General features: G+C 38.4%; 1 long non-coding RNA gene across 3 annotated transcripts in view; it reads left to right on the top strand.

Moving 5' to 3' along the window:
- The window catches only part of LOC112985643 (uncharacterized), a 36,333-nt gene that overhangs the window by 3,343 nt on the left and 5,585 nt on the right, over positions 1–27,405 (top strand). The window contains exons 2-8 of one of the 3 annotated variants that reach the window (XR_010389508.1): positions 9,325–9,443; positions 11,139–11,195; positions 11,421–11,542; positions 14,081–14,295; positions 18,410–20,854; positions 22,147–22,221; positions 23,933–24,068. This is a non-coding gene — a long non-coding RNA (uncharacterized LOC112985643). Of the gene's footprint in view, positions 1–9,324; positions 9,444–10,822; positions 11,012–11,138; positions 11,196–11,420; positions 11,543–14,080; positions 14,296–18,409; positions 20,855–22,146; positions 22,222–23,932; positions 24,069–27,405 lie in introns of those variants that run through there. The other 2 variants (XR_003259794.2, XR_010389509.1) reach the window with 2 other exon arrangements.

Here is a 27,405-nt window from a genome sequence, read left to right as displayed (position 1 = left end):
ATCAAGGTTATATTTAAATTCAGTTAGTGAACACATGCATTACAAATGCAATTCTAGTTCTTTGAATTTGTGGTCTTTATGCTAAATGTTAATAAGGACAAAAGACTGCTATTGTATTTTTCAAAAGAATTTCAGACAAAACAAGCACATGGATTTTCCTTAAACATCTGGTAGGAGAAAAGGAAACAAACTCTAAACTCTATTTTAGAAACACTTCCCAGTAGCAAAATCCAATCCTTTCACTAATGGTGACTCACCTTCTCTTGCCCTTTTGAAATCTGAAACGTAGCTTCAAGCCTGTTTAAACTAGGAAGAATAAACCATGTAGTCACAAAGCTGTAGCTTCATAAGAATGCAGTGAGGCTTCCCTGAAAAATCAGTAGTACTTGTAGACAAATTCTGGGTATGCTATAGCATACGAATTTGTATTCTTTACACCCCCCCCCCCCCCCCCCCCATGTATAGATGGCAGGTAGATTCCTCTGAAAAACTAATTAGACCATGAAGAAACCTCAAAAATTACCACTGGGCCAAAAAATTAGACAAAGCTTCAGTGTAAGAGCTTAATCCTAGAGGAATTGTTCCCAATCACTGTTGGAACCAACGAAGTGCTCACATCTCTCCAAACACGTGCTTCAGGGATTTTGAAATAATTTAGCTGGGTACTTGCAACTATGCAGGGCAGTGAATACAGGGCCTGATACCATGTGCTGCTCACTGGAAGCTTTTTCTGATATCATACTGGGCCTCACTCACAGTTGTCTTGCTTTCTGTGGGTAACTACCCCACTGTTAGTGGATATAAAATGATACCCGTTTGATTACCTGGGGATTTAGAGCATTTAATGCTCATTAAAACATAAGACCAGAAGGGACCTTAAAGATGTCATTTAGTATGGACTAGATAACAGATCCAGCCTCTAGGTTGGATTGATTATACCTAAACTGCTTGTCTGAAAGTCCTGCAGATTTGGGGATTCCACAGTATTCCTATTTATCCAGGTACTAACCTGCCCTTGCTACTGGAAGGCTGCATGCCCTAATGCCCAACCTAAATCTCCCTTGATGCAGTTTAAGCCTATCATTTTTGTCCTATCCAGAGTGGACAAAGAGAATCATTTATTCCTCTCTGCTTTGAGCTGTCTTTTATGTACTTGAAGACTGCCTTCATACGTCCCCTTAGTTGTCTTTTCTCTAGCCTAAACAACCCTAGTTCTTCCAAACTTTTTCAGAGATCCTGTTTTCCAGATTATTCTTGTTCTCCAACAGACCGCATATAGGCTGCCCAGGTTTCTATTCAAATGTGATGTCCCAAACCAGACCACGGCCACACCACAGAGTCAAGTGCAAAGAATACCTTACGTTTCTTTCTGATGATACTCCTGTTTATGCTCATCCCAGTGTACTGTTTGCTCCCCCTCCCCCCCCCCCCCAAAAAAACCCAGTGATATTGCTGACTAATGTTCTACATCCATCTCTTTGGATAGCTTTTGGCAAAAACTGCTCCCTCTTGATCTTTCTCTAACCTGAGTTTAGAACACTGGGCATTCCTCATCAAGAGCAGTTGTTATGTTTATTTTTAGACCATGTGTCTGGTATCAGGATCATTATGAATTCTACCTCTCACATCCAGGATGCCTGCAGCCTTTCCTCCTACTTTGGTGGCAACTGCCAATTTAGTGCATGCTAATTCATCATTCAGGTCGTCTTCTTTGCACTCTCTCTGAAACTACTTAGATTTTCCTGTAGTTTCTTTTCTCTGTGATTTCCTAGAAAGTACTCTCACAGACATGTAGCATGCAGGCATCCACTTTGTAGGATAAGGCTTGTACTATGTTTGGACCTTAAGTAGGCAGAGCCAGCACTTAAGATCTCAGACTCTATTGATAGTGGAAAAGCAAGCAGAGATGACCTCCAGTAGCTAACTACTAAAATTTTCTGTTTATGAATTAGAGAAAGAAATGAGCTGGAAATACACTGGTCATAGAAGACATTCAGATGAAAATGAGCCATTTTCAAAGAAGAACATTTACAGACCTAGAAGACCTGTAACTTTGTGTTTCTATTTGGATATATAAACTTGAATTGTAATTACAGTAATTTACTATTTGCAATATATGTGTATGAAGCCAAAAAAAGAGAAAAAGCTACAACCAAAGTTGAAAAGACTTTTTCCCCCTTGTAGCAAATTTTGATGGAAATGAAAAAGAGTCTTAACAGTCTTAAACAGATAATACAATTTTTTGTGGTGAATGGGCTTGCTGAGACTTAAATATTTTAGAGGGGAAAAAATTTACAGATTAATAACATTTTTCTCATTTAAGTTTTCCATTAAAAATCTTCAGTAGGATGGGTGTTAACTGAGAGGAGTTTGGTCCGTAGCACAAACTGGAGCAGCTTCAGAGTAGTTTGTACAAGCAAATTCATCTGTACTGCATTAAGGGGCTGTTGTGGGGGAAAGCTCTTGAAGTTTAGCAGCACTTTGCCCACATCTCTGATATATGGCAAATTCTGAGGCTTTTGTGGCAGATGAAGGAGGACAGGAAAACCAGTTTAAACCCACTGGAAGACCCATACTGGGGATAGCACAGGCAGCTGGGAAGAGAATGGGAATGGTGTGCTCTCCCAAGTCTTTGTTCCTGAGAATACAGACTGCTCATCTTTGTATCAACTGATGCTTTTTTAGGTAGTTGCTACTATGCAAGCCAGTTTTTACATCTATCGTCCATATCAACCCATCAATAAGACTGTGAGGAGACTTTCATTGACTTGAAATATTCTCATCGAAAGACAATTTTTTTGCTTTTGGGAATCTGTAGCAGGCATTTCTTTACAGAGAAGCTGTTCTGAGGAAAAAGAGAGTAATTCTGTTTCATTGTTTTCACTGCATAATGAGGGGTTTAGATAGGTCTACAGCTATCATCTCCATTCTGTGCTTGCTTGCCAGTTTATTTATTTATTTATTTACTGGCCACCACACCTAAGATGTGATTTATTTCATTTTCATCCAGTTAGCAAAATATTCTGCTAGGTGTGAAAGCTCTGTAAAGTATATAACAATCAGATTATATAAATGAATCAGGATTTACTATGTGCGTGAAGAGATCAGCAACTACCAACCTGACCTTGATTCTTTGAACAATATTCTTTGATGAGAAACCTTGGTTATAAAAGTAGTTAGGAGGTGGATGTGGCAGTAGTTACAACAAGGCAGGAAGGCTTGGACAGTATGCCAAGCAAATGCAAGTATGTTCAAGCTCTGTCAGCTGCTGTTTCTGCCGCTGCAGCATAAAAAAAATCTTGCAGCTACCTTACAATGTTATATGTAATGTTCTACAATGCTGTATATATTCTTCCTATTTTGATAGTTTTTGTAAAATCAATTAATCTGTCATGTATCCCTATCAAGACATTTGCTTGACAGAGATAATACTGTGTCAAGTTTGGATGGTATTTGCAGTACATTTCAAAATGAAATTTCTGGAAAATAAAGCACAAATAAAACAAATGGTGAAGCAGGAGACAGCTGGGAGTATGAAAGGAGTGATAAAGGATGGTGAAGGAGGAACATCTCAAATATCAAAAAAACTGTTGTGTGACTGGGTGCAGTGAACTGTGTTCTATCCCGATGAATCTGCATTGATTTAGCCTGGACCTCTGCTTTGCATCATACGAAGTACAGCATTTTCTGAAAAAACTTTTGCCCTTCAGTGGGCTTAAAATAATCCACTATATCTATGGGGACATCTAATAGAATAACCTAGTTGAGATACTTGTACTTTCATGCTTAATAAGAGATGACTTTCTTTGCACTCCAGTAGTATTCTGAGGATTCACTACATTGTAGTAATCTAAAAGAAGCAATGCTGAAGGGAGAATCACTCCTTACTAAGACACTAAATCTGGCAATAAATCCAGACTACAGAATGTGATCTGTTCTGTATATGTGGGACAGCAGATATTCTTATATTTCCATGATGAAATAAGAAATATATTAACTTGTCACATCATTGTAGCAATAAAGCATCTTTCCTATATTTTACATTTCATTGTATTTCTACTATGTGCTTTAAATCAGTTAACTGTAATGTACCCCTGTCATGACACTTGCTTGATAGAGATGGATAGTGATTGAAGCACATTTTAAAATTAAATTTCTGGCAAGTAAAACAAAAGAAACAGGCATAAGAGGGGCTGTGCAGAACATCAACTCCAGTGCCTCTCCTCCACCCCTCAATCACAGATGGGTACAGTAGAAGGGCCATACAACACTGGCTTTGTACTCCTTGCATGGCCACAAAAATGCTTCTTAGTGCTCTACCAAATATTTGAGACTTACAGTGAAAGATCAAAAGACCTTTAAATACGTGTGCGTGGGTGTGTGTGTATATATATAGGCACATGCACCATGGAAAGAAAGTAGATCATAAATACCTCTGTTGTATTCAGTCTTTACAGTTGTAGAACATTTATTTGGCAAAAATTCCACAATTTTCATAGAAAGGACCTGTACATAAGAAGAACCAGAGAAGTAAAACATTGTAAGGTGTACTTGTTTTATACAAAAACGTAACACTGTCTTTTCATAATTATGTAGATTCTTAGATGACCATGAACACTGTAGTATCATGGCTCACAGCAATACTGAATGGATGAAAAGCTATTGACACTAAGCATATATATTGGTGGATTACTTACCAAAGATATACTTTTAGCCCAGCTAACAAAATACCTCATTCTGATGAAAGTACCAACTCCTACTTCATTTTAGTATTTAGGAAGTTTGACAGTATCTTAAAGGGAATCAGACTCATATTAAAAGAAGTCTTGAAGTCTTCTAAAATACATTGGTGCTTACTTTGAGTGATGTGCTCCAATAAAGCTGTCAACATTTTGGCTTCTCTTTTTAGCTTTACTTTAAGAATCCCTCTGAACTGGCTTGAATTCATTTTGTGCTGGAGATTCTCTCTCAATCCCAGCAAGGATAGTAGGTCATGATTCATAACATACGCCCTTAGTTGGGTTTCCTATTGCTCTTTGGACTTGTCAGTTTACCTGTGGCTTTTTTTTTTTTTTTTTTTTTTTTTGGTAAAATGCCATAAAAAGTCACTTGATTTCTCAATTATTGACAGCATTCCATGGTTAGTATTAGATTTTCTAACACACAAATGCAGTTGTAAAATTCACTAGAGAAGAAGGTTATTGTGAACAGAAATGTAGCAGGCATGAAGAGAGCATCAGGAAATGCACCCCTGAAGCTCACAGCATTTGATCTGAACTGCACTGTGGATAAGAGGTAGGATGCCTTTTCCCTCATATTCTCTGCTTAGGACCCACTGGCTATTCATCTTGAAATCAATGTCAAAAATCCCAGTGACTTCAATGAAAACCAGGCTGGCCATATTTTATAAAGAAGCTCATATGCATAAAAGAAACTTGGGCAAATTCTCTATGTTTAGGTAAGGTAAAAGTTCCAGTAATAAACTGGCATTTTCTTCCTGAAAGTTAGCTGATAAACCCAAACAAAATCACAAATCTCTGCACTTTCAAGAACTGAAAGGACTTTTATCTCTCCCATTTATAGCTCTTTCTGATGGATAAGACTATCTCTGAAGCTCAATTTTTTTCATTTTAGGCCACCGCATTTCTTTTCCCATTAGGCCTGTGACTATACAATACAATATGAAAGCATTTCAATAGCCTTTCCTTTTCTGTGGTGTCTTTTTTAAGAGAGTAAAAAAGGAGGAGACGTCATTGTGTTATATAATTAGAGCTGCATTATTGAAACTGTAATTTTACTAGCCTTGTGCAACCATAACGTTAACATTGCTCTAAAAATGATCAGAGATACACATCTCCATTGAACTGCTTGGAAAACTTTGGAATAAATATAAGGGTTTTTTCCCCCCACTTCAGGAGCTTGATGTGAGTGCTCTTACAGTACTGGTTTTGTTTCAGTACAAGTCCCATACTGTAAGGCTTTGGTGGCTGAAAGGTAAATTACATTCAGGCAAAACAAAACTGATGAACTACTGAAAGCTGTAGCTGCTGAAATAAATTCCTGCGTGCTAAATTTATGGGAGCTATGCACTGTGTACACCACAGTACATTCACTCACAGATTCAACTTCTGAATGACTTTTCTTACCAAAGTAAGCAGCAATATTGTGAGAACAGGTCCACTGGTGATGAACAGGAAGGTGTAATTTTGTTGTTGATCAGCATATATTAAACCTTCTGTGGATCCAGGAGCATTGCTTACGTGTTTATTTTCATTTAGTTCTCATTATTGGTGTAGAGGTAGTTACAGGGCGTAAAGACTTGGTTTAAAAGATACCCTACTCTATTAACAGCTTTGATGTTGACGTTTAGGGCCTCCACCATTAAGGATTACTCTTACAGATCTTAGACTGGCTTTGCTTTGTCCTTTATGAATGGACGTTATTTCCTCAATGCTGTAACTGCCTTGTCTTCTGTTTCTATTCTGTATGTATCAACTTACTACAATGACCGCTCAGGGAAACTGAAAAGGTGGCAGGCAAAAAGTGGACAACATCTTCCCTTCTTTGCACAACCTTCTGCAGGGTAGAACATTTTGATGTTTGGCTAGCAGAGCAGGAAGATGGCCATTTCACGTCTTCTCTAGGTTTATACTGAATTGGGTAACTGTCTAGTATAAAAATGTTCAGTATTAATGTGTTATATACTTCTCACAGCAAATCCTAGGAATGACAGCAAGTGTTGGTCTTCCATTTAATACAGTTGTCTTGCATGTCAATTTTTATTTCATATTCTAAAAGCAGTGAGTCTGTAACAGCCTATATACAAACCACTGGTTAAGATATTACTGTTAAAGAGCAGATAATTCAGACATGAAGTTCTGCATATGAAAAAGTATAGACTCCAGGAAAGCCAAGACAAGCTTAAATTTGGATTTGGATCTAACTCCTGTTACACATAAGGAAGTTCTCCTCACCAATGGACACCCACTAAGTGAACACAATCGTTCTTAGTAACACTGCCAGCCCACAAAAAAAAAAAAAAAAAAGGATTTTTATTTTGATTATTTTTAAAGTTTAATGACAAATCCTTTCCCTTCTTCACATTAAAAAATAAAGGCTGTGCTGGAGTCCCATTAAGGGACTGCTTTAGAGCCTGGTTCTCTGAGGCACTCATGTTGTTTAAAATTTAATTTCTAGTTTGAAATTTTTATTTAAAACACTACTTATAAACAAAAAAAGTTTCTCATAGTCTTTGGCATCTACTGTTGCAAAATCTTCTAAGCTTTCACCTGTCCCAGTGAATTCTCTGCCTACTCCCAAAGGCACACTTTCCCTTGTTTTGGCCTCCCCTAGTTAGTGCTACAGTGTGGGAAAGCACTGTACTTAATGCCGTCTCATGGTATTTTTACTAGCAATAGAATATATGAAAAGACACAAGACAACATTCACCTTTGGTGTAATACCATGGAAGGCATTTCAAATGGTAATCAATGAAGTAACATCAGAGATAAATTTGGTGCTCACATCACACTATTTAGAAATTGGGGAAATTTCTGGCATGGATGTAAAGTTAGGAGATTGGGCTATAACAAATACTTTATGAATCTCCACCCCTTTTCTGGCTGCAAAGTGTAATTTTCTTCAATGTACTCATAATTAGAAATTATTTGGAAAGTAAGATTTTGGTCTGTGGCTTTTTCATTGAAAACATCTAGCCTGTACAAATTGATGTGTGAGCTGTTTTGATTAAACAAATGGGTCACACATTATTCTGTTTCCAAACTGGATGAAAAAGAACCCTTAAGTTTTAAATGTGATTAAGATGCTGCTGAATATGAAATTCTGTGATTATTATGTGTATTACACATAAGTGTAGGGGTGCCTTGAAGGCTTCCACTACTTTTAGTGTTATATCAAACTCCAAATTCAATGAATAGGTGAACATTCCCATTTCTCAACTAGCCTGCTAGAGTATTCCTGAAAATCCCACCAAAGGAACATGAACAAAGCCAAAATGAAATTAGGTACAACGTGTACATTAATATGAAAAAAAATTCCTTCCTTTTAGAATTTACATCCTGAATGACTAGGGCAGGTAAAGTAAATTTATTATTCTCATCTTCATTTTGCAGACCGAAGGCAGATCAGTGCAGAAGACCCAGTTTGTGCTCCCTGGAGTCAAAGTTAGATTTACACTGAATAAATCAAGACTTAAATACAGGCTTAGTTTTAATTTACTGCTTAGCATGACCTTGGCTGAATTGGAGGAGAACCCATATGACTTACCTGAAAAATGGATCTGCCTCTCTTGATTCCTGTTCTAATACCTAAATATAATCCAGCTTTGACTATAGTGTTCTTCATCTATAGATCTCAAGCTGCTGAGGCAACTGTGACTATTTTTTGTGGGCAGGGGGAAAAACAGATTACATAGGCAACATCATCCAGAGGATACTGTGTGGCAAATAGACTTCAGGTCTTCTGATTACTACTCTCCCCAAGAACATCAAGCTTTCTTCCCCCAAAATGTATTACGTGGGCTCTCATTTTGCAATAGAAACTTCGTAAGCTGATGGACCATGGACATTTTGATTGCTCTTTGCTTGGGCACCTCTCACTTACTCATAGTGCGTGATTTTGTGCTAGGACTGAGAAAAATGAGTCAAACTGCTTTAAAATATTTCAAATGAAACATGAATCTGCAATATTCCCTCTGTTCTAACAGGGAAGATTTTCTAGGCTCAGGGCTTTTAAAACCATTTTATGTAAGAAACAAATATTCTAACTTCTCTGCAAGGTCTTGTTAATTCCCTTTGTTGGGTCAGTAGCCTCCAGAACTGAGATTGTTTCTGATCTTGCAGGGAGTCTTCAGAGAACCTGCAGTAAGTAGGTAGGTTCTTGTCCCAAGGATACCCTCTTCAATGCTTACCTCTTAAAACAAAGAATAATGGGCGCCTGCATTAGAGAGATTTTCATGTCTATGTCTAAAGTCTGCTGACAGCTTCCAGCTCATGTGTTATTCTGTTATGTGACATTGACCGGTATTGTTTTAAATGAATACAGATAGGATAAGAATGCTTAGTGCATTAGGATCAATCTTCATCTTTAATCGAGTCTATGAAGTACAGTTTTTCTGGTTCTTATCAGAAACTGCTTATTCTATAACTCATAAACTTTTTTTTTCCAGAGGCACTACAATATTCACAAATAGGGCTGAAACGAATGCTGTAGTCATACAATTAGATTAATGTCAGCAAGAGTGAAAAATTCCAAATTAATATAAACATTCTCAAAGAAACCTGTCATTTCTCTTTTGTCTCTTAGTTCTAACTACTGGATGGAGCTACACAAACACACAACTATCAGTGAATACTTAACACTTGTAACTGCAGCAAAATACTACCCTGTATTTATTTGAGTTTCCCTGAGTTGGCCAACAACAGGTATGTATCCTTGAGTTTTGTATGTGGAGGGTAGGTGGGTAAGTCAGTGACGGACTGAGCTGGAATTGGCTGGGAATGGGATGATCACCTGGGCAATTATTGCTTTTGTCTGGTGCATCACCACATTATGAGGCCGAATACTTTTCACTTTGTAACATTTCATCACTTTCTATCTATAATGAAATACTTCCAAATAAAGGAATTTTAAAATTAGCCACTTACTCTTTTTCATCTAAACAAAAATATGCCTGTGTTGTAATACCAAAACCAGGAAAGTTGTGGGAAAGACTGGAAACACTTTTGAAAAGAGAATTAATACAAAACTTTGTTGTACAAAAGATCTGGAAGTATACAGTGTGCCTTTGTAGGATTCTCTGCATTCTTCCCCTCATCCCAACATTAATGCCAGCATTGTCCGTACTTAACTAAAGACTTCAGTATCCAGAATCTTTTACCAGCCTCCCGCTGAAACAATTACGGGGTTTAAATGGAACACAAGAGAAAATCAGAATTTGCTCTCCTACCTTCTCTTAAGAGAACTTTCTAGACTTGAAGAGAAGAAAGGACCAGCAGAGGAAATTGTTGACTGTTCAGGGCCTAGTATTCTTTTGAACAACTTGAGCAACCTAAATTTCCTTAATATTGTTCTATACTTATGTGATGGTGTTTGCTCTGTGTCCAGCACTTGTTCTCTGAACAATGGATTTGTCATGAAAGCTGTATAGATTTTATTCTGTGCAAAGGCTCTCAAAAACAACAGTGATAACGTTAGCTGTCTTTGAAAACCAGACTGTGTGTCTGATGAGGTACAGTCTAACTATTTGTTGACTTGTTACAAACTAGAGTCAGTCATCCACACCCATGTCATCCATATTGGGATGAAAGACATTTGTAACTGTGAAGAACTGTATTAGTGCACAACCAGCAATGCTGAAGATCTATTGGAAATGAACAGAAATGCCAACACACAGATAATCTAAAATGTCATTACCTCTTGTTACCATCTAGGGGCTATACTGTTCTTTGTTTTCTGCGTATAAATTTTCCAAAAACTCATTTCTGATGCTCTGCTCTGCACTGACCTATATCCTCTGCTCTGTGCACTCTAATTGGCACTTACACGGTTGGGTCCTTAAAATTGGCACCAGAATGAATTAATGTGATGTGTCTTAAGCTTCTGGTCTTATTGCAGTTTAATTACAAGAATAAATTAATTTTGAATATTTTTCTATACTTAAAAACCTTACTGCAAGAACCAAAAAGGGGTGATCATTCCATTCTCATTACATCCCCAGGATTGCCATGAGAAATAAAATAATTAATATCTGTGCTTATTCTTTATCATTAGTCTTTGTCCTAAGAATGGATTAATGAGAATATTCAATGAGAATCAGAACATCCTGGCACTCACTTCTGTGAAAAGTCATTCTTGTGTCAAAGACTGTAATGAGGCCTGAAAGAAGCATACAATTAATTCACAGCAACTGCAAGGTTGTAGTGAGAACAGAAAATAGTGTATCATTCCAGACTGATGATCAAGATCATAGTAAGAGAAGATGGACACTGACGTAAGACCATTTTAAGTATACATTTTAATACCTTTGTCTGACTGTGTATCATTTTAAAGTCCATGTTAGCTTTTATTGACTACAGTTTTCATTCCATGACCGGGCTTTTTTCACCTCTTCTCCCCAGATACTTCTTCAGATACAAGGAATCACATATCAAAGTGATTTTCCCTACCTCCTCCAGGTAAGAGGTAGGCAAGAGACAAAGTAAATTGAAACTACTGTTTATATTCCACAGCAAAGGGTAAAAAATAAGAATACTGTGGAAGAAAATAGCCTTTAGAGTAAGCTGCATGGTATCCATGGGTTTAAAACATCGTGTAATTTTGGCCCAGTATGTATTTCTTAGGTATTCTTTGCTACACTATATGATACTGACAAGGGTGTTCATTTTCTGAACTATTCACAGTACAAAAAATCCACAGCAGCTGATGTAAATATGGCGTGTTTGGACGGGCAAAGACATGAGGAGGAAAAGACACAACGGAAGACAATGGGACTGCACAGCCGATCAGTCAGTGTGTTTGTCAGGTTCAGTGTCATGTGCCTTGTGGATATGGTTTCTGATCAGTGTCCTCGCAGTCGTTTAAGGGTTGCTGGCTTTGAATGACAGTTACTGATACAAAGTAATACATAGTAGCAGGAAATAAATGAGTACATCTCCCTGAAAAATGTTTAAAATGGCTGCTTTGCTTTTGATTAATAATTAACATTGCTTAGTTTCAGTAGGCTTAGAAGAATTATTACAGCAGCATGCCTGCTCCATTATACTTTAGGTGGTGTCAGGTTTTCCATTATAAACCCCTGTTATTTTCAGTTTGTTTGGTAACTTGGCTATAAAAATTAACTCCAGCCGTGAACTTACCAGGAAAAGGTCTCAGCTTAGCAGAGACTTAAAAAAATGATTTTAATTTTTAAATAGCTCAGCTGTTTGATGGTTAGCAGGGGGAATAGGAGCCTGAGATAACTCCTCATGGAGAGAGCTCTAGTGATCAGTGTGGCCTTTTGTGAGAAGGCCTATGCTATTTATTTCCTGTCACAGAAATGCTACTAGAAGACAAGTGAAGAAGGCTGTAGTGAGAAGCCTGACAAAGAAGGAGAGGCTTCATACCCTCAGTGAATGCCTGGTTTAATATTAGTATAAAGCCGTTCTTACTGTGGTTCTTCTTTTATGGCTTTTGATATGGGGGTCAGAGCTGGACTTAAACTGAATTAGAAGGTAGGAGAAAAGAAAGACCATTTCACATCTGTCACAAGACTTAGGGCTTCATAAACCTGTAACCCATCTTCCCTAAAAGAAAAAAGGTATGACTCTTAGTGTCAGTTAATTCAAGTAGTAGCATATTGCAGCAGAAATAAAGGTATGGATGGCAGTCTTCTGTTCACTGAGAAAAGTGGCATCCATTGACAGGATGAGAGGCAGTAGGCACAAACTGAAATATAGGAAATTCCACTTAAACATAAGAAAAAAGCTCTTGACTGTGAAGGTCATCAAACGCTGGCACAGGTTGCCGAGGGAGGCTGTGGAGTCTCCATGCTCAGAAATATTCAAAGCCCAGCGGGACGTGGCCTTGGGCAACCTGCTCTAGCTGACCCTGCTTTGAGCCTGGGAGTTAGACTAGCTGACCTCCAGAGGTGCCTTCCAACCTCAGCCAAAAAAAAAAAAAAAAAAAAAATAGAGAACAAGATTAAGTCTTTGGTGCTGTCGAATCTATGTGATTCAGGAGGCTAGAAAAAGACTGCTCAGGATGGGCAAGTCTGTGTTGCTGACGGATGAGGACATTTCCCTACAGGTTTGCAGTGCTGAGTTCTAGGCCTTGCTTTCACATATGTTCACGTGTTTTCAAAGGAGTCCCCATTAGAAGAGAATTTATATCATCTGGAGAACAGGGTGTAGCACTCACATCACCCCATCACCTGCTTCCCAGAAAGTGTCAAAACCAGCTATGATTCATGCCTGCTCCTTCCATTCTCTCTCGCCTTCACGCTGCTTTCTGCCTGGTGGAACACCCTCATTCAGGGAAAAGGTGTATCTCAGCAGTTGATTATGTCTGTATTCTGGTTGCGAAGACACCCCTGTAGTGAAAGTGTGAATGCTCTCCATCTCTGTGTTAACTGAGCAAGAAAGAGTGACTTTTCAATTCAGTATGTAAGACTGTCTTCGAGGAGCTGGAGGAGAGTTAATTTTTTCAGTGATTGCCTAGTGGGAGCTGTCCTGGAAATAAGGTGGAGATTGTGAAGTGGGGACAGGAGGCAACTGTTTCACCAAGGTACTGGCAAGGCAGCCTGGAGATTCCCTTTACTTCTCTTCCTGTAACGAATCCCAGAGGGATAGAGCATCAGAGGTAAAACAAGCAAGTATGAGAGTGCTGAGCTCAGTTTTGAGTTCTACTGCTAGTACTGTTCATGTATTGAACATTGCCCTCTCAGTGGTTATAATGCAGAAACAGCCTTAAGAACAGAGTCCAGCTATGCACTGAGTCAGTAAGATACCAGAAGGTTGTGGTTTAATGCAGTCTTCACTAAAGTAGTGTTCTTCACATCATCAGCTGCCAAAGTGCCTGCTCCTTCATATCATTCCAGGTAGCAAGGAACCAACATCACACAGGGACACCATTTTCAACATGATGGCATGCTGCTCAGGAGTGTTTTCTTTTCCCAACATTAAATAACCCAACAAGGTATACTTAACCAGTGATGTTAGAGGCTTACACCTTGACATTTGACCAGCAACTTCATATTCTGAACCAGTAACTTTATCAAGATCTGTACCCTCACAGAAGGCTAACACAGAAACCTTATTAGAACTTGAGGTGACAAAAACTGTTAGAAATACTACTATGCTAGAGACATTTAAGAAACCAATGTCTTTCTTTAGGACATCAAAACAGAAAATATGTAATGAAGAGTTAGTTACCTCATATTGCTCTATTCTTTGACAGCAGGCTCCTCGGGAAGGGTACAGGGGAGGGGAGGGGAGGGGCAGGGGGAAGCCATCTGCCTTCAAAGGCTTGAGATGTTTTGCTGCCTCAGCAAATTAAGGGGTTAACCATGATGTCATTGCAACAGGTGAAAGAGACGACTCAGGCTATCAAAAGAAGCCCTCTGTGACACTACCACTAGCAGAGAACAGTGGATGGAAGTAGTGCCTGAACAATCTTTTGTCAGGTGGCCTCCCTAACATGTCCAGCTCCAAGTGTTCAGAATCTCCTGCAGCCAGCTAGCAGGTTTCAACAATCACACCGCTAATTTCTGCAGCAGGAGTTCATAAAGCCTCTTGGGAGGTAAGGTAATAGAACATTCCTGGTTATGGTGCCAAAAGATGTATAGTGCCATGGTGGTAGAACCTCCTTTAGCTTCCCTACTGTGTCTGTCACTGGTGTGAAAATATAAGCTTTTGAAAATTGGACCCCAGTCCTGGTAGGAGAAAACACAAGCTGCAGCCCAAGATGACCTTTTAAAATTGAAAGTTCCTAAGACCACAACAGAACTGGTGAGTACATTTTGACACAACTTCCTTCTTTGCTTTGCTTACATTTTAAAAACAAAACTACTGGTGAAACTTCATTCCCACCTCCCTTTTTCTAAACTCTGAAGTAACACACACAAAGACAGTATTGTAAATAAATTTTGTGTGTGTGTGTATGTTGAACTGATACATTTAATTAATGAAGGCATCTTGGGGCTGGAGCCTCATCTTATAATCACAATATTAAAGAATTAAACACATGTATAATGTGTGTGAACATTTGCCACTGAAATCTGAAAAAGGAACTAGTGATATGTCAGCTGTACTCCTACTTAAGAAATAATTTTAAAAAAAAATACTGTGGTGCTACAGTGTCTTAGCAACACAATTCCAGCAAGGAAAAGGAGCTATGTTTCTTTTTTTAAAAGCCAATTTAACTTAACTCTGAAATATGCAGTACAGGCTTCTCTCATTGTTTTCTTTGTGTGCATATATGGGAAGTTTGCTGAAGTGAGAACTCTTTCTTTGTGTGCTTCTGCATTGTTTAGCACAAAGGATGCTGAAAAATTATTTGGGGCATCTTCAGTCTACTTTAAGACATATGCAAGTGCCAAATAGTAACTGACATGTCCAGATCAAAAGAATATATATTTCATAAGGTATTCACAGGGAGAATCACAAATTATACTAAGGATTGTAACTTTTTTTATATTTAAACACAATTCTTCTAAGTACTTTGCCAGCTAGTAGAATTTATGTCATGGTTAGGATCCAAGCTAAAGACACACATGAAGTTTGAGATACAATGCCAGGCCTAAGTACCAAAGAGTAAAATTCATAGAAAATGGCACTATGTTTATTAGATTAAGGAAGGCAAAGTGGAGGAAATTGTCCAGACTAATTAATGTAAAATGCCAAGGAAGAGTTATGCCTTTAGTCCCACCTCTCGAAGAAAAGCTCCTAACTTTGTTGTGTTTCAGCTGAGGCTAGGTACTTTGATTGGAGTATCATTTTCTCAGACATGCAATGAGGAAACCCTTTCCTTACCTGCCAAGACAAGGCTTCCATTCAATTTTACAGATTTATTTATTTATTAAATTGAAGAAGAACTGGAGCCTGGTTATGTTTTTCCACATCCTAGGCAAAGTGCCCTAAACCAGTGAGCAGCAAAAGTCCCTATTTCATGTTTTCTTTGGCTTGTTCGTTATTCAGTGCACAGTGAAATTCATGTCTTCACTGTGCCCACGTTACCTTGCGGTATGTGGAACCAAGCTTAGTGGCAGAACTTGGAATCTCACCTCCAGCATGTAGGCTGATGATGTGACATTCTTCAGCTGCAATGCTAGCTTCACGCAGGGAAAACCAAGCACACCTGAGTGTGCGTTTCTGCATTTCTGAAACTGTGTATTTGTCAGTGAGAAGATCTCTACCATGTTTTCCTCCCGCCACAGTACTATCACAGATTCTTCCACTGTATGGATATAGTTGCTTATGGATAGTGGAATGAAGTAGTTCACTTACTAACTGAAATTTTTGACTTTACTGGTATTGAAATCTAATCTTTGTCTGGAAACTGAAACATTTATTGACCAGCACTTTACAGCTCAGGTACAGAAGTTTGCCTGTATGGCTTTCAGTACAGAGCTGAAAGTCTCTTGACTGTCGTGTACTGAGAGCGAGCCTCATCTTAAAGTGTGTTTCCAAAGAAGGAAATTTACCTTTTACATAAAGTTGATGGAGCCCCACTGAAAAAGAACCATCTGTCTTCCTAACCAAGTTTTCCATATGGTTTAGATACTACTGAAATTACCACAGTACTAGTGCTATCATAGGAAATGAACACAAAGAAGTGTTCGGTTAAATAAATTTCCATGCATCATTGCTCTATAAAGAAATAGCAGTGTCTTTATGAAAGACACGTTTATTTGATATGACAATAAATTATATGAATGCGAACTGTGAGTGTGAATGTGGGTGTTAGTTTCACATTGTTCTTTAAAAATCCTTCCCATCCTATTTGCAAATGGCATTTCTGACAGAAGTATGGATATCTGAAAAGTGATCTAACGAAAATAAAATATTGAACATGTCTGTCTACTGCCCTTCTGGGAATAGGCTTATAAAAGAGAAAGAGCAACTCCTTTTGTGGAAGGAAAACCATCATCTACCATAAGTGTTACTGAGAATAAAACTTGAATTGTTGTTTTCAATTTTCATTTTAGTTTATTTTATTTTCTTCAGTTTGGGGCATTTTGGTGAGTGTGCTGAAAACCTTGCCTCCCAAAAAAGCACGAGTGAAAAGTAACTGACACTCAGATTACTTCAAAGTTTTTGAAAGGCTGAATGTTCACAGAAGGGAATATTTTGGCACAGTCTCCAATGTGCGCACACATGAAAGTATTAGTTAATACTATAGAAATGTGACATTTTGTTATTTCTTTTTTTAATTGCTCCTGCCTGTTCTGCAGCTGTTTCTCATTATACAAGCTGACTAGAGGCTGAAGTATAAACATGAGGAAGAACATAACTGGAGTACTATCTTACCTGCTCATTTCATTTTCCAAGTTCCACATATCAACCTGTGCAATGAGGCTGTCTTTCTAGTAACAACTCCAGTCCAAGAGCAGCTCTAAGTAACACTAGTCCTATTAATAGACACTGCAGGCTGATGTTACTCAAAGAACTCATAAACCATCAGACTTTTGTTATTCCTAATTATGGTCTTACTGTATGTTCAAACCAAACCCTTAAATCTTTATCTTTCCCTATCTACAAATACAATATTGCCGGAAGGGGGGAAGTGAGGGAGAGGTGACTGGCTTGGCACAGAGGTGCTTGGAGAGTAAAAATTTCTAATGGGAAATTATCATATAAGAACTTCTCTTGTTGTGAAGGTTTTTGCATGGGATTTCAAAGGGCAGAACTTCCCATCTATCGTATCTTGTGTTTCAAAATAAAATATCCGTAGCTGTAGATGGCAATTCAGTCTGTTGCCCACGACCCTGTCAGCTGGGCCCTCCGAGTATTGATGCTTTGGTCTTTGTTTGATCCTTATCAGACGAAAACAAAAATGTAAGGTATGTTACCCCACAAAATGGTATTATTTCCCATCACACTGAGAGTGCACCAGTGCCAGTTCCAAAGATAATCAAGCCATGCTACTTAGATGAGAACTATCCTCTTTTTCACACGCACCTTCTCAAAACTTACTCTATAGCTAGAAATTACTGGAGCTTTCTGAGTAAACTATTAGAAACTCTTATCTGAGGGAAATGGGAGAGAGAGATGAGCAGGAGGGGGCAGTGCGAGCACATACTCAGTGCAATCTGGTATGTGCAAGTCTGGTCTTCAAGACACTACCCAATTCAGAGTGTTCTGAAAGACCAAGTGGAGAATAATTTCTTCTTTCCTAATCAAAATGAGAGTCCACTTTGACTAAGGGCTTCTAAAAGATGGGGAAAGAATGTCTATACCTTCCCAGCCATCACATAATTGTTTTTCTTTTTTCCTCCCAAATGAACCGTTTCTAAAACGGTACAGTTCTGGTTCCTACTTAGTAAATCCTCTCTACCACCACCATCTATGTCAATCAAAGAACATTCAAATCAAACTGAAATTGTTCTTAGTTTGTGCTTCTGAGATGTCCACAGTAATTCCCCACATTGGACTGTTTGGTATTTCTTTTTAGCATATCCAGCTCCGCCAAAGGAAAAAACGCAAAATTCTCCGGGTTGTTCTGGCTTTGTGAATAGGGTGGCCTCACCTGTAAAGGCAGACAGGGAGAGCCCTATTGAGTGGTCTTTGAAAAGACAACCAAGGAGGCATTTTACTGTGCTGTTTTCAGTCTGCATTAGGCAAAATGTATTTGTCAGAAGTCTTCCTAAGGAGATACACATTGGAACTTTAAAATTCCTTTTCTTTCCTTCCAGGAAGACAGCAAGCTGTGGAATCCAAACCTGCTGAAAAAAAATAACGGATGAAGAGAGAGGGATTTTTTTTTTTTCATTCTGAAAAGCAGCAGCAGTTAGGCATGGCTAATAGTATTGACGGTAGTACTTAAAAGATTCAGTTGAGATTGGGACTCTGAAATTCTGCACGCTGTTTCTACATATGGTAAGAGACAGTTCCTGCTCAAATGGCCTGGAATCTAAACAGAGAATAAGACAAAAGGGGACAGTGAAACACTGTGGTATTAGCCCCAAGTTTAGGACTAGACTAGACTTCATCAACAGATGAAGTAACTTGTCCGAATGCCTAGCAGACCTGGGAGCTGAACCCAGCCCAATGTCTCCATCACAAGAAAAACCATTCTGACTCTAAGAGAAAGAATCATATGGGTAACCTTCCAGGGCTTCAAATAAGTATGAAATTATAATTCCAACATTAAGTTTCTTATTCAAACCTAAACCCCAAATCCAAACCTCTCGAGGTTCTCTCAGCACTGTCAACGTGCCTGTCAGTACATATTCCAAACAGCATGTGCGTTCAACACACAATAGTGATTGTTGTGGTAGGTGGTAAAATATGCAATGGGTTGCAGTAGCAGGGATTGTATCCTCTATCTTTTCAATGTAATTCATGGCTCATATTTCAAAAACTGTTTGTAATTAGAGTAAAAATCTGACTTTGATTAATATTTGCATCCAATCTAATGCCTTCATTTGTTCCATAGTTTCATTTTAAACAACTGTATGCAAAAGATTCTGATTTTGTATCAGCTGAAGTTTAGCAACTGCTATTACTGATTATAGCCTTGATGGAAACTTCTCAGTAGCTTACAATATTTAGTTACGATATTTCAAGAGACCTAAAGTATTATTATAAAGAAGCAAATCTAGGTTTGGCAATGAGCCTTTCTTTTGTCTCCGAAATTTTCTGCAGTAAATTTAGAACAGAAAATCATTTCTTGGGAGTAAAAATATATATGTACTGCTGGCTACAAGTGTATGTTTGCCGCTTCACAATTTTAGAATTAGATGATGGACTTACTTAGTAGACACTGGATGGTAAAAAGTAAAAACCCCTAATTTAAAACGTTCCACATTGCCACATTCCAAGAAAAACATGGACCGGTGAACAAAACCAGCAGTATTGTAATAAGAAAACAACTAGGTGCATTTTTTCCAAAACCTAAACCCAGGAATCTAAATGTATGAGTTACTGGCTAAAAATGCCATTTTTGTGTCTCAGTTTCTTCATGAACTGAAAAAACAGTCTAGACTTGATAAAGCTAAAAACTAAGACTCCAAGTTAAGGTTTAGAACACAGTTCTATTTTTATAATAATCCTTTCTGAATCTTGATTCTTTTAATTTGAATCTTTTAACTTTAATGAAATGTGCCTTTTTCTTTATAGGAAATTTATCACTACAGCAATGTTTTAATGTAAAAATAAGATTTTTTTGCTATTTTTAAAAGAATTATAGTAATTACTAATATAGTAATTACTAAAACTTTAGGCTTTGTTATCTGATCTAGGAAAGGAGTCACTTCTGAGGTGATCTACAGAAGACAACTGTTGACATGTAACATGAGCCCCATTTCGGCAAGCTACATAAGCCCCTGATAAATTGACATCCATTCTGATTACACTCTACTGCTGAGTGTTGATCATAAGTCTATGCTCAACTTTAAGCACATGCTAAGATACCACTCCAAGTATCTGAAAAGTGAGCTTAATTTGCATGTTTTAGCCAATCCCAGCTGTAATGCTTGGATATGAGAATGGAGCATTGTAGGAAGGCAAAAGAGGGAGCAAACCTTAGCCAGATTCTTGAATCCCTTACAAAGAGTGTTTGAGTAGCTTCGCTTTGGCTTTTTAAAGGGCTTTGCAGGGCAAGAGAAATGGTACCTGTGCGAGAAGGAAGGATGGCCATAGCTTCAGAGATATTTGTTCGAATCCAAAGAAGGTCCTGATAAATGGAACCAGCGAAAATTTGTTATGAGAAGACTAGGGCAAGATGTAGGGAACCTAAGATGGAATTTCTTACTTTCGGACATCACTATACAGCCTGGTGTAGTTTACTCTCTGCTGAACAGAAAGGAAAGATTTGTAATCAGAGAGCAGATGGATCAAAGCAGTCCATGACTACATGAATGACAGATAAGGATGTCCATAGAAAAGGGAGGCGGCAGCTGGGAATGCTGCTGCATCCACATGGCTCTACTGCTACTCTTTCGGGAGGAAAAATGTTTCTTTCTCCTAACCTCACAGAGCAAAACTGTGCATAACAGACTTGTAAGGACTTTTGTCCTGTAAAAGTCCTGTGGCTCTAAGTAATTTCTCCTACGCTTAATCCTTCTTGCTTTATTCATGTGAAAGAAACAGGACAAGGGGACTGGAATGCTACTCCACTTGTTCCTGCATCTATATTGGTATGTACTGGTCTCTAATATTTCACAGTCACTTCCCTGTGATAGCACTGTTCCAGACTTCATATTTAGTTATCTTCCAATGGCACACAGTATCTCTGGAGGGCACAAAATTATTTTTATATATAATTAGGTTTGATGGGATGATGGCAAGGAGGACTCCTGAATGCTAGGTCTCCTCAGCTGTTTGAGCTCTTGTTGTTTGTGGACAGCCCAGTCTGAATCATTGCATGTGAAATTTAAGTATAATCATCTTTGCGATTGCATCTTTTCTCTCTCTTTTGGAAGCTAGGCAAAAGGCGGTCTCTTAACCATGCACAGTGCTTTGTGTAACTCCATGACGGACCAGAAAATAGCACCAGCATGTGTGTCAAATGCATGTCCCTTGGGAGGTTTGGTGTGACTACTCCATTATGTGCCCTGACCTTCACTGCCTGAAGGACGACAAGTTTTGTTCTCGAATCTGTTTCTTTCGACCTTTGCACTGCCTGTTTTCCTTTGATATGCACTACAAAGAGCAGTGCCATAAACAGCATTTCGAAATAGCTAGTATGGATCATTGTATTGTACTTGCGGTGATTTGCAGAGAGAATAGGGAGCTTTTCTTAAATGATTAGAAGTACATTAATTGATTCATTGTCCTTCCAGGGAAGAAATACGGCTTGATGAATGATATCTTCATATTTAGACTATATGGGATCTGATTTCGATTTAGCCATAGATTTCTTGCGTAATAATCTGATGAATCATTTAAACACCTATTACATCACCTGATAAAATGACACTGTGAAGTTAAACTCACGCTTCTGAGCAACTTCGAAATTCATAGAGCATGCTGCCAGTATTCAAAATAGTATCAACTGAAAAATATTCACCTGAACACCTACAGAGGCCCATTGCTTACCCTGGACTGTAAAGCTGTAGTGGCACTATTGTGAGCTTTCCAATATTGGAGCTTACTTTCAGGAACATGTAGCATTCGTTCAACCGTAGGGAGGCTGGACCACCTGAAAAGTAGGTCACATCTACTGTGATGGATAATAACAGTACTTCTTGGAATCTGAGTTTCTAAACTAACGGAGTACCTAAAGTATTGACCGTTATGAGTTTTTAACAACTTTGTGTCTACAGGCAGTTCACATATACGCTAGAGATATTATCACTAGGCAGAAGCAAAGACTGTCAGGCAAAGAGTGTCTATACATACTTACATGTTTACTGAATTATTGTCTTTATTCAAAGTTTTCTCTTATAACCTTTATTCTCTTCTTTTTTCTCTTCTGTTTTCACCTTAGTTTATCTGTGATCTATTTGCCTTCCCTTGCTCCTTTATCTTTCACTGGCTCCTGGGTGGAAGATGGAACTGGGTGGTAAGTTGTTTCAGTTTGAGGTAACCTTTTTAATATCTGATGTTCATTTGTTTGAAATTAGGCAGAAGAGGTTTACTTGTTACAGCCAATAAATTGAAGCATCTTTAAAATTAGCAGATACACAAGCAATTACTATACAGACTGCATCTGTAGTTGATATCCTGCTAAGCGGTATGATCATTCCAGGCAGTTGTTAGCAAAACTGAAGTGTAAAGCACACCCACCAAAAAGCTTAAGGCACTGTGCAATATAAAACCATTTTGAAATACATTGTACTAAAAGACCAACTTCTAAAGAGACAAAGAAATTTAATCCATGGAGTCCAAATGAGGGGACCCTACCTGAGAAAAATGCAAGAAAGTAGTAAGTGTGGAGCCAAAGAAATGCATTCATGTTTTTGGCCTAAGAAACTGTTATGCTGATTGTATTACAATTGACTAAAACTAGAAATCAGGTTATTGGCTGAATGATAAATCCTTTGTGATGCACTGAAGCTCACTGCACATTATTCTTGCTGTTCCACTCACATAGCTGCATTGTGGTTTTATGAGTTACAAGCAAAATGTGCACCTCAAGTCACGCACTCTTAAAAAACCCAGTAATATAATCTATTTAGAGAGGGCCCTAAGCATTTTCAGAACAAGTGCATCATTTTTTAAGTTTTTCCATGGGGAAAAACTTTTGCAGTTTGTACCAGGATATTTCTTAATTATTGCTGACATGTCACCCATTACACCATGAGCTCCCTCAAAGGGCAGGAAAAGAGAATCAGTCTCCCTTAGTCACCAAGTATAAATGAAACAGATTTAGCAACTACCTCGTGATATTGAAGCATCAAATTGATGTATTCAGAGTTCCCTAAAGACTTAAATATAAAAATCTAACACACACACACCCCTCCCCCACTGCATGTTGCCAGGATGGAATCATCAACTTTTAGGTCACTTTTTAGAGCTACCTACTGGCTCACAAACCTGCAAATCTTGAGCAATTGAAGATTGTCTAGTCAGTCAGCAGACACATTCACTGTGGAGGTAGGTGAAGTGAGTGGTTAAGCATAGTAAATGAAGCTTTCAAAGAATCAGGGTCAGAGGTCCAGTCCTGTAAGTATTTAATACCTAGAATAGCATTTAATAATGAGTGGTCTTATTATTTTGGGCAGGACTATTAAAAACAAAGAATAAAACCTAAGGATTTGCACAGAGAATTAGTGGAACACATCCATTCAGTATGCTGTATATCATCCTCAACTTAGTATACAGTAACAGCCCTGAGCAGCCAGCCTACACTAAATCAAGTACAGCGCGTAGCTTCACACCTAAGAGTGACTGAGTGATACTATATGTGCACATAAATTTATGCATGTAACTGCGTTTGAAGGGTAGGATTTTAAGTACTTGCTGTATGTGGACCCCAGGTCCTCTGCTACAGTAAATCTGTGTATTTCTCAGAAAACTCATTTGAGAAACTTAACTGACTACAGTCCTTTTTCCTGCCTTATTTCTAAACCTTAAAACTTTTTAGGATTTTAATACATCTAAGGTTCTCAAACCTGAAAGGTTATGAAAAGTGTCCAGATATTTATTAAATTTTCATTAGTTCTGTACTCAATGAATACAGTGGCTAACAAGAAACGTCATGGTTTTCATGAATTTTTTCACATTTTCCAAGCTATTTCCTGAGCAAATTCTGGCACTTGGTTCTTTTACAGGAAGTAGGACTGAACGGACTTATTACTGTTATTGTGTCTGATGGACTGTCATTACTGGAAGCCATGCATTTTGGGAAGTCTTCATATTCAGAATGTCATGGGAGATACTCGGCAGTCCTTTAAACCCAGGATACAAGTAAGAAAGATACAACTCATCTTTCAGAACTAGATGATATCTTTAAAATGTAACAGAGGCCCACCTTTATCTCAGTGTTCCTTTGAGCTGCCAGCAGATGTATTGAGACGAGCTTGCTAGCCATGCACTCCTGGAAAATGCAGTATGCAATCCATACTGTGCTGAATCTCCCACCCCTCTTTCATGGCTTGCGTGCTGGGGCACTAATTCAGACCTTTTGAGAGAGAGTCTATATTAGAGTGAAATCAGTGGGGAATGCACTGGCCTATTGCCCACAATTATCAAGTTTCTTAGTCTGATGCAGAGAGGAAATAAATGTTTTTGGTACTCCTTTTCCTTCCTTTACCCTGGCTGGCTAATAGAAAATGTCCTCTCAGTGAGGAAGGGCAGAGTACCTTTTTGGGCAATGGCCCATCTAAAACTCTTCCTTGGCTTTACTGATGTTCCATCAGGCAGAGAGACATCACACCTGCAGAGACGCTCACCGCGATTCGCGAGAGCCCGAGCACTTGGTGCGATGACCGGCTAAACAGAATCGGGCTCTGTCACCAGCCAGATGCACCCGCAGCGCTTGGTAGCTTTTACAGGGAGGTGGGGATACCCTCCTTGTCGATAAAGAACTGCGTATGCTGTGTAACCTATACTATTCTGGTAATTTATACAGTCTAACTGACTAAGTGGTTTGCAGTACATCTCATAAAACGGATTTTAGAATCTTCCCTACTCCTTTCTCATGTTTTAAAGGGGACCTGCAATTTTGGTCAGTACAAGTATTTTTCTCCAGTTCATCCTCATCCATTGATTTGTGTTGACTTTTTCAGGTTTGAACAAACTCAACATTCAAAAGGAGTTTTCTAGCATGACTACATTTTTATACATTTATACTATGATAGCGTTGTGGAGTCCCAGCAGGCACAGAGGTTGCATTGTGCTATTTGTTTTATACATTTCTAAAAAGACAAAGGCACTCCAGGTAGTCCCTTGCTATTAAAAGTTTAGTTGGCTATGCGAGGAAAGAAATATAACCATCTGCTTCACATAATATGTATCAAAACCATCCATCAGCACCAGCTCACTTCAGTCTTGTCTCAGACTCAAGTCTGTGCTTTGTAGCAAAAAACTTGAAACCACATGAGTTTTATGACAAATGTTTCTCACAATTTTAGATGTAACCCTCATAGATTTATTTATTGTTTTACTGTGGATAAAGCTTAGAGTCTTACAGGATTGGGCACTCATTACCATTTGACTTTAGTTAGACTTATAAGAGCCTTTATCTGCCTGTATCTGACTAGGGTCCAATGACTCTTGCACATAGGGTCTTTACATAGAAGGAGAGACTTATAATCACTGCAAAGTTATACACAAGCCTTCACAGTTGCACATAATGGTAGGAGATTTGTCCCATGTTTTCTTCTGTAATTATTTTCTATTGAATATGCTAAAGATTGAAAGTATAAAAATTTCTGTTCTTGTATGTGTGCACATATATGTAGAAGTATGGAAGATGATCATAATCAGTGTGGTTACACTCATGCAGGATTATTTAATCTAGTGATTTGCTTTAAAAGATGTATTTTTTAGTTTAATTATCCAGCGCTTCAGCAAAGAAATTAAGGAGGCTGAATGAGAGCTCTGTCCTACTGTAATCTCTCACTTTCACAGGTCAGATCTATTTGTCAGTTATATTGGTATAAACACAGACTGAGACACCATAAACTTCCCTTCTATATATCTGGCCCCTTTCCTTCTGACTTCCTCAGCGTTTAGCTGTTGTTTAAATAACATATTTGTTTAAGGTGCATTTTAATATTCATAGGAATGGACTTTAAAGACATTTAGGGGTAGCTCTACAAAAAATGTTGCATACATACTTTCGGCTTCAAAACTCTTCTAAATCCCTGTTTGGTTGTCTATTAACCCTGGAACCTGAAGGTTCCTAGATAACAGAGTGCTGAACAGTCAAGTTCCTAAAGATGTGCTGTTAAAGTGTGCTTAAGTAAGTCCTGACAAGGCTAAGCCCTAAGAAACTTCCCTCAGGTCTCGGATGAGTAACCGTTAGGTGTTACAATACTCAGCACTGTCAGTCTTTCTTACTGGTACCTAACGTTGTCTCTGTAAACACACTAACTTGCACGTGGGAAGAAGATGCCTTTTTTTTTTTTTTTTTTTTTTTTTTCCCCCCCCAGCGTGTTCCTGGGTGTCTGATATGGTAGACTTCTAGTAACTTTGCAAACCTGTGCCTTGATAGTTTGCTTCTGAGGCTCTTGCAGTATGTGAGAACACCGCCATAGGCAATGGAGACATGATAAAGGTCTGATCAGATTGCACAGCAAGTCAGTTTCAGGTGTAGGAATGGAATTCCGGAGGTTTTACTTCTAAGTTTCTTCTTCAGGCAGTAGGTAGTTTAATATATGCATGTGGGAATGACACCTACTAAGGGCAGACCACAACATACTTTATAAAGTAATTTACAAAAAGACAAGACCCTTGTGAACTCTGGAAAAACGTTATCTTTTCTTCCCTTCTTGCTCTGCATTAAAAAAGCAACAACTTGCAACTATAAATGTAATTCAAGCCCTTTCTAAAAAACAAGGATGAAAGCGGAGAAGCAGCGGGAGTTACCTTGCTTTATGTTGCTTCTGCTGAAGCTTAAAATATTTTCACATCTTACTGTGGCTCAAATGACTGGACCAACTTTTAAAACTTTCAAAAGAGGTCAGATATCTTCTACACCATCACCCAAGAGTAACTGTAATAAACACAAGTGACATCTGTTACTGAATGCACACTTCTGCAGCATATCTTACAAAGGCCACTGGGCTCTGGTTAAACAACAGCTGCTCAACAACCAGACCTCAAATCATCCGGGCCCAAGTAACAGCCATGCCCTGTCTTACTATAGAAGATAGGTACCACCATCACCCACACAACCAATACAGCAAAATAAACAAACCATCCTTGCAAAACAACCGTATCTTATATAATGTTTAGCTCCTGAGGTACTGAAAAAAATGTTAATGCTATTCAATACTTAGGCTCTGATTTTAAGTTAAGCCATTCAATCTAAGCAACTTGAATGCTTATTACCAGAAGTCTGTCTGCATACTCTGAAGAGTTACCTATTTATTTGTCTAATCTTTCTGTAAACTCACTTCCCTAACAGTTTAATCTTCCACTTTGTATCTTGATTTGACCAACTCTCTGTCACTCCAGTTGTATCTCACTTTTCATTCAAGTACAGGTTTCTAATTGAGCAACCTTGTTGCATGTTGTCATGGAACAGACCAGCTGTCCCCAAGGGTCCATTCTGGGAATCCTAAGAAGCAGCTTTAGA

Source organism: Dromaius novaehollandiae, chromosome 5, assembly GCF_036370855.1.
Source record: "Dromaius novaehollandiae isolate bDroNov1 chromosome 5, bDroNov1.hap1, whole genome shotgun sequence".
Lineage (NCBI taxonomy): Eukaryota > Metazoa > Chordata > Aves > Casuariiformes > Dromaiidae > Dromaius > Dromaius novaehollandiae.
This window is presented reverse-complemented; position numbering and strand designations above follow the sequence as displayed.